The sequence below is a fragment of the Rhineura floridana genome, chromosome 8 (genome assembly GCF_030035675.1).
Source record: "Rhineura floridana isolate rRhiFlo1 chromosome 8, rRhiFlo1.hap2, whole genome shotgun sequence".
Classification (NCBI taxonomy): Eukaryota; Metazoa; Chordata; class Lepidosauria; order Squamata; family Rhineuridae; genus Rhineura; species Rhineura floridana.
In genome coordinates this window covers 38,315,689-38,323,815 of record NC_084487.1, presented here as the reverse complement: position 1 = coordinate 38,323,815, position 8,127 = coordinate 38,315,689, and positions in this window count along the sequence as shown.

The window sequence follows — 8,127 nt, the reverse complement described above, 5'->3', positions numbered from 1 at the left end:
ATCTCAACAAAAACGGCAAGTAGTGCCAATGTGCTGCCAGTACGAATCATTTGGACTAATAGTAATCATGGGGGTCAGGGTTGCCATGTTCATGGCCTGAGACTGATCTTGTATCTTTAGGAGAAGAGAAAGTCAGCCAAGTGCAGGTGTTCTTGCAACACTGTAATGAGAACAACCACAAGGTGGAATTCTCCCTTCCCTCTGCACAACTTTTAAAGATACAGAAGACCTCTTGGAGGCTGGGCCTGACAACCAAGAGGTCTTCTGTATTGTAGGAGTTAGGCATGTTGATTGCCTATAGCTAACACTGGTAGAGGCCTTCGTATGGAATAATGTTTAGTCCTGACCATATGTCCAATGATTTATTTGGGAGGCTCCTTATACCGCAGTCATGGGGGCCATAGATGAATGGTAGAGCACTAGTTTAAACGAAACCCATTTACTAGAAGGTTTATCTAACACTTCCTCCAGTGAGCCATAAAGTACCAGATAGATAGGGAAGAGTCTGGCTAAGATATCCACCACTTGGATACCTTAAAGCATGGACATCTACAAAGATGGAAATAAGAGTCAACTTTTATCCTTGGCATGTACGTCATTTGGTGATCGGATAATCTCTGTGTGTCCTAAGAATGGTTAATGTTTAGCTTGAACATAATTAAAGGTTCCTTGAAGTCCCCTGCATGATGTCCAGCTCTTCAAGTTTCTAGCCCAGCTGGCTACAAATTTGTGACAGAAGTGAAAGTTATCCAGAGCCAACCAAGATTTAGCCTGACAGAACTAAGGTAATGGCAGCCAGCTAGCTTGGTGATTATTTCCATCGTTTGTTGGTTGATGAGTGGTGGGTAGGTCAGATAATTGGTGAAAACACCTAAAATTCTAGGATGAGAACCATTAATTTCAAGGAAAATACTTGTTCTTGCTTATTTGGGGAACAAAAAGAAGAATTTAGAAGTCTGGAATGAACAAGTCACGACTGTTGCCTTTCAGCAGCTTTTGGGGAACTGGTGTGTGTATATATGGGGTAGGGGATTTGTGGTTGGTTTATTTTTTAAAAAAGCCATGTGGGAAAGTTGTGTGATGACCACAGCTTGCTTTTTTTGCTGACTAGTGCAAGTCAGGCATTACTATAAAATTTGAATATGTTTTGAAAAAAGTATTATTTCTCTTCAGAAAAGAGGCATGCCTATTGAGACAGATGGATCACAGTGTGTACTCATTTGTTCTAAATATTAGTTCAGTTCATCATGAGCTATTGAATGGACCATTAATATTGTCTGACAAAATGTTAACCAGGGAGACAGAAAAAACAAACAGCTGTAATTCATTGTAGAACACTAGGCAATGAAACAGCCAAGTGATTTTGCACAGGTGTATAATTCACTCTTCTATAGTTAGTTAACATTTTGTGGAGTGTTTTGAAGATAAAGGCTAATTTGATTGCCAACTGTGGTTGTGCCTTGATTTCTGGACAGTAGCCGTCTGAAAAAGTGCTCTGGGCACATAAGTGTAGTATACCTAGTATACCTGTATGTGAGAGGGAGAGAGAGGGAGAGATATCAAGAAGAGAGGAAAAGATTTTAAAAATTATTACATGCCTATCCAAGTCACTTTAAAATTCATATGATAGGCATGAAGATAAATATTTAACCTATTTGGTTCCTATAAGTTAGTTCTAGTATGAAAGAATTCTAAGTAGAGATACAGTGTGACCGTAAGCATATTTACGCAGAAGTATATCCCACTGAGTTCAATTACTCAGAAGCCAAACAAAATATTATTAGAGCACATGCAAAAGATTCCAAGTTCAATCCCCAGAATCTCTAGGAAGGGCTGGGAATGTCCATTGGCTGAAACTGGAGAGCGACTGCCCATCTAAACAATCCTGTGCTAGAAGGGCCAATGGCCTGACTCAGTATAAAACATCTTCCCTATACTCGTATGTACATTGGAGTTTACTTATTTATTCCATATATGTACAAAGCGCTTAATACTAAAACACTCTCTCACTGGACCTCCCCAGTGCAATTTTCTTCTTGTAAAAGCAATCCTGACCAACCCACCCCTGCCCATTTGGATGGGGGCTGCAAACCAGGGACAAAGAGCTGGATCCCCTTTCCCTTGGAACTGTGGCACCAATCCACGTAAACTGTTTTTACAAGAAGAAAATTACATTGTGGAGGTCCAGATATAAAGCTCCAGCATAACAGAGAGCCAGTGTGTTGTAGAGTGTTGGACTGTGAGCTAGCTGGGAGACCAGGGTTCAAAGCTCTGCTTTTGGCCATGAAGCCGATAAAAAGGCCATGCTGTGCTGATAAAAAGGGGAAGAGCCATGTTTGTATGCCACCTTGAGCTCCTTGGAGGAAAGGTGGGATATAAATAATGTAGTAGTAGTAGTAGTAGTTGGTAAATTCTAAGGCTGCAGCCCTATACATCTGAGAGTAGGTTTTGTTGAACACAGACTTACTTCTGAATACAAGATTAAACTACACATGCCAGTGACATTCAACAAAGCATAGGAGACTGTTCCACTTTTGTTGAACAGGAAACCAACATAGCTATGTGCTGTTTGTGCATGTTGTCAGTGTACATCTGCAATATTCAGTAGTACCTCTAGGTAAATTTAGACCTTGTATGTCAGATGTGGGGAACTTTGGCCCTCCAAATGTTGCTGGACTACACCCCATCATCGCTGGCCAGTGACCATGCTTGCTGGGGCTAATGGGAGTTGTAGTTCAGCAGTATCTAGAGGGCCAAAGGTTCCCCACACCTGCTGTATGTCATGGTCATTTGGGCATCCCCCTTCAGACAGCTGTGAAGCACATAATAAACATTTCTCCCTACCACCGCCGTTTCATGTTTCACCTGCTTCTAGCTCTTGAAACATTACAGCAGAGAAAAAGTTGGCCAGTCCTGAAAAAAAGAAAAGAAATATTCGGACCATGTTCAGTTTTGCATTTTAAATTCATTTAAATCATAGCACCATCATGAGCACAGGGACAAAACCAGGTTTGCTTCCACTGATCTAATGGTAAATTTGGGAATGAGCACCATTTTGTTGTAGAAAAGGATTATACATTTTTTAAAAGGGGAAATAAAATGAGCACCTGTGACTGTGTACAAGCCCACATGGCTGCTCCCTGCCTACAAAGTGTGTTGAAAACTAAGGAGGCTGTGGTGAGTAGCAGTAAGAACATAAGAACATAAGAAGAGCCTGCTGGATCAGGCCAGTGGCCCATCTAGTCCAGCATCCTGTTCTCACAGTGGCCAACCAGGTGCCTGGGGGAAGCCCGCAAGCAGGACCCGAGTGCAAGAACACTCTCCCCTCCTGAGGCTTCCGGCAACTGGTTTTCAGAAGCATGCTGCCTCTGACTAGGGTGGCAGAGCACAGCCATCACGGCTAGTAGCCATTGATAGCCCTGTCCTCCATGAATTTGTCTAATCTTCTTTTAAAGCCGTCCAAGCTGGTGGCCATTACTGCATCTTGTGGGAGCAAATTCCATAGTTTAACTATGCGCTGAGTAAAGAAGTACTTCCTTTTGTCTGTCCTGAATCTTCCAACATTCAGCTTCTTTGAATGTCCACGAGTTCTAGTATTATGAGAGAGGGAGAAGAACTTTTCTCTATCCACTTTCTCAATGCCATGCATAATTTTATACACTTCTATCATGTCTCCTCTGACTCGCCTTTTCTCTAAACTAAAAAGCCCCAAATGCTGCAACCTTTCCTCATAAGGGAGTCGCTCCATCCCCTTGATCATTCTGGTTGCCCTCTTCTGAACCTTTTCCAACTCTATAATATCCTTTTTGAGATGAGGCGACCAGAACTGTACACAGTATTCCAAATACGGCCGCACCATAGATTTATACAACGGCATTATGATATCGGCTGTTTTATTTTCAGGGGGCTCTGACATGCCCATGCCAGCCCAGGGACTGAAGCTGGGCCTGTTTGCTGCTCTCCAAATGGTCTCTGTGGGGCTGGGCTAGGGATCCCTGGATTTTGACCCCAAGCTACAACCCTGGCCGCACAACTGACATTACCTTCCAGAGTATTTGTTTCTGTACATATTATAGTAACTTTACTGAAGGAAGGAGATGGCTTATGCCTCAGATTTTGACTCTTAGGTAAATTGTTCTGAAAAGAATATACATAGATTAATTTATACTCCACCACCCTGGGCTCCTTCTGGGAGGAAGGGCAGGATATAAATTTAATAAATAAATAATACTCAAGTTTTGGTTAATTCCCTTAGGTCCATTTCCTATTCAGTGGACTCATATCCTAGTCCAGGCTGTTGTGTTTCCTTATTATATTTTGAGTCCAGTGTCATATTTATTTATTACATTTGTATCCCACCTTTCCTTCAAGGAGCTCAAAGTGGTGTACATGTTCTCCCCTCTCCATTTTATCCTCACAACAACCCTGTGAGGTAGATTAGGCTAAGAGATAGTGACTGGCCCAAGGTCTCCCAGTAAGGTTCATGGCTGAGTTGGGATTCGAACTCTAGTCTCCCAGGTCATAGTCCAACACTCTAACCATCACACCACACTGGCTTCATGTGCAAATATGAAAACCAGGAAGAGTGCAGAAGAATCAGGTTACAGCAATGACAGCTTAAATTTAATGTACTTCCAAGTACTGGGCCAGGAAGAATATATATTTTAATGCCAAGGTTCAGTCTTGAGATACGTGGAGATAAGGGTGATTCTGAGTGTATGCAAAGTGCATTTCCCCCTCATCACAGATCAGATGGCCTCTTACCCATCACCAAAAAGAGGGCAGAGAATTGCATAACATTTGCACCAGGGTAGTTGATGGGTCCTTCTCCTTGCTCTTGCCAGTGAATGAGATTATAGGCTTTAAAGTTTTCAGAGGAGACATGACAGAAGTGTATAAAATGATGCATGGTGTGCAGAAAGTAGACAGAGAAACATTTTTCTCCCTCTCTCATAATAAGAACTGAGGGACATTCAATAAAGCTAATGTTGGAAGATTCAGGACAGATAAAAGAAAGAGCAGGTCCGTAGTCTGGGGATGCTCCTGTATCCATCTTTGTTGCTAGATGCCCAGGTGGCTAGGAGTGCCTTTTACTAGCTTCGGCTGGTAAGACAGCTGCAACAGTTTCTGGACTGGGATAGCCTGCACTGTTGTCCATGCACTGGTAACCTCTAGGCTGGATTACTATAATGCGCTGTACGTGGGGGCTGTCCTTGAGGTTGGTCTGGAAGTTGCAGCTGGTACAAAATGTGGTGGCAAGACTGCTCACTGGGGCAGGGTATCGCCAACATGTCACCCCACTGCTGAAAGAACTGCACTGGCTGCCCATTTACTACCGGGCCAAGTTCAAGGTTCTAGTTTTGTTGTACAAAGCCCTATACAGCTTGGGACCAGGATACCTGAAAGACTGTCTTATCCCTTATATACCCAGTCTATCACTGCGCTCTGCAGGTGACGGCCTCCTGCAGATACCATCTTATCAGGAGGTCCATTCCACACAACATAGGAAACCTACCCTTAAATATTAGACAGGTGCCATCTCTGTTATCTTTTCAGTGCCTACTAAAGACCTTCCTCTTTCAACAAGCCTTTTAAATTGAGACCTAATCCCAGTCTGCGTCTGTGTTGGAATAGCTTTTTAATATGTTTTTTTAAAAGGTCCTCCATGGCGCAGAGTGGTAAGCGGCGGTAACGAAAGCTCTGCTCACGGCCGGAGTTCAATTCCAACAGAAGGAGGAAGTCGAATCTCCGGTAAAAGGGGTCGAGGTCCACTCAGCCTTCCATCCATCCGTGGTCAGTAAAATGAGTACCCGGCATATGTTGGGGGGTAAAGAAAGGCGGGGGAAGGAACTGGCAATCCCACCCCATATATACGGTGTGCCTCGTAAACGTCGCAAGACGTCACCCTAAGAGTCGGAAATGACTCACACTACAAGTGCGGGGACACCTTTACCTTTATGTTTTTAAACCAATATGTTTTAACCTTTTAAAGATATCTTCAGAGCTTTAAAAAATGTTTTTAAAGATGTTTTGTTTTAATGTATTTCAAAGTCTGTTTTTATGATGTTTTAAAGTGTTTTTAGTGTTCATGTTTGCCGCCCTGGGCTCCGGTTCCCATGCAGTCTCCCATCTTGGCACTGACCAGACGGGTCCTGGCCTCATGTGCCTTCACACCGTAGCCTGGGACCAGTTTAGACAAATTCATAGAGGATAAGGCTGTCAGTGGCTACTAGCCATGATGGCTATGTTCTGCCTCCTTTGTCAGAGGCAGTATTTCTGAATACCAATTGCCAAAGGATGGGAGGATGCTGTTGCACTCAGGTCCTGCTTTGGGGCTTCCCACAAGCATTTGATTGGGCACTGTGAGAACAGGATGCTGGACTAGATGGGCCATTCAGCAAGCTCTTGTTAGGTTCTTATGTACTATTGTTTGTGATAGATTAGCATAGAGGAAATCAGGGAATGAGTAATCAAGCAGAAGTCTTTCATTTGAAAGGGTTTCAGCTTAATGCTAGCCCATTATATGCTAACAATTGCTTGCAAGATTTTTGCATTTTCTAGTTAAAAGCTTTGTTGTTATGTGCCTTCAAGTGGATTACAATTTATGGCAATCAGGCTATAAACAACTCCCAGGCAATCTGTCTCACTTAGCTTCCCAGATTAGATGGAATGGAGCTTGCTTAGGGCAGCATGGCTGCAGGCTATGAACAATTCTGAATCATAATCTGAATTCGCTATTTCCATCGAATGCCAATACCTTTCTTGATCCCCAAGTCTCTTGTAAATCATATAAATTCCTATTTATAGTTTTATATTAAATATTTATAGATATTAAGAGTTGCACAAAAATAAATATTTTGGGTTGTTGTTATGTGCCTTCGAGTCGATTATGACTTATGGCGACCCTATGAATCAGTGACCTCCAATAGCATCTGTTAAAACCATCCTGTTCACATCTTGTAAGTACAGATATGTGGCTTCCTTTAGGGAATCAATCCATCTCTTGTTTGGCCTTCTTTTTTTTCTACTCCCTTCTGTTTTCCCCAGCATTATTGTCTTTTATAGTGCATCATGTCTTCTCATTACGTGTCCAAAGTATAATCTCAGTTTCATCATTTTAGCTTCTAGCGATAGTTCTAGTTTAATTTGTTCAAACACCCAATTATTTTTCTTTCTTGTGGTCCATTATATCCTCAAAGCTCTCCTCCAACACCACATTTCAAATGCATTGATTTTTCTCTTATCAGCTTTTTTCACTGTCCAACTTTCACATCCATACATAGAGTTCGGGAATACCATGGTCTGAATTATCCTGACTTTAGTGTTCAGTGATACATCTTTGCATTTGAGGACTTTTATGTTCTCTCATAGCTGCCCTCCCCAGTCCTAACCTTCTAATTTCTTGACTATTGTCTCCATTTTGGTTAATGTCCGTGCCAGGGTAATGATAACCCTTGACAAGTTAAATGTCCTTGTTGTCAACTGTAAAGTTACATAAATCTTCTGTTGTCATTACTTTAGTCTTCTTGACGTTCAGCTGTAGTCCTGCTTTTGTGCTGTCCTGTTTAACTTTCATCAGCATTCGTTTCAAATCATTACTGGTTTCTGCTAGTAGTGTAGTAGTAGTAGTAGTAGTAGTAGTAGAGTAGTAGTGTCTTCTAGGTAAGCATATATAGGATTGCAATCATACCACATTGCCCATCAGGTATATAAACCCAGCCCTCCCCCCAGGGGAAATACAACATGTTAAATATTATGCCAGTCTTTGTGACCTCACTATTCCATGACTGTCAGTTCTTAAATTGGGTATTATGCTGTATACTGTTGCTTTTTGGAATGTGTGAAAATAGTGATTTGTATCATGGATCAACACAGCTGTCTGCATGTTCAGACTCTCCTTCGGGATGTGCTAATGTACTTCTTGGGGAGCTTGGCTATGGGGGCTCTCATGGTCAGCTCCTTTGTTGTTGTTATGTGCCTTCAAGTCGATTACGACTTATGGCGACCCTATGAATCAGCGACCTCCAACAGCATCTGTCATGAACCACCCTGTTCAGATCTTGTAAGTTCAGGTCTGTGGCTTCCTTTAGGGAATCAATCCATCTCTTGTTTGGCCTTCCTCTTTTT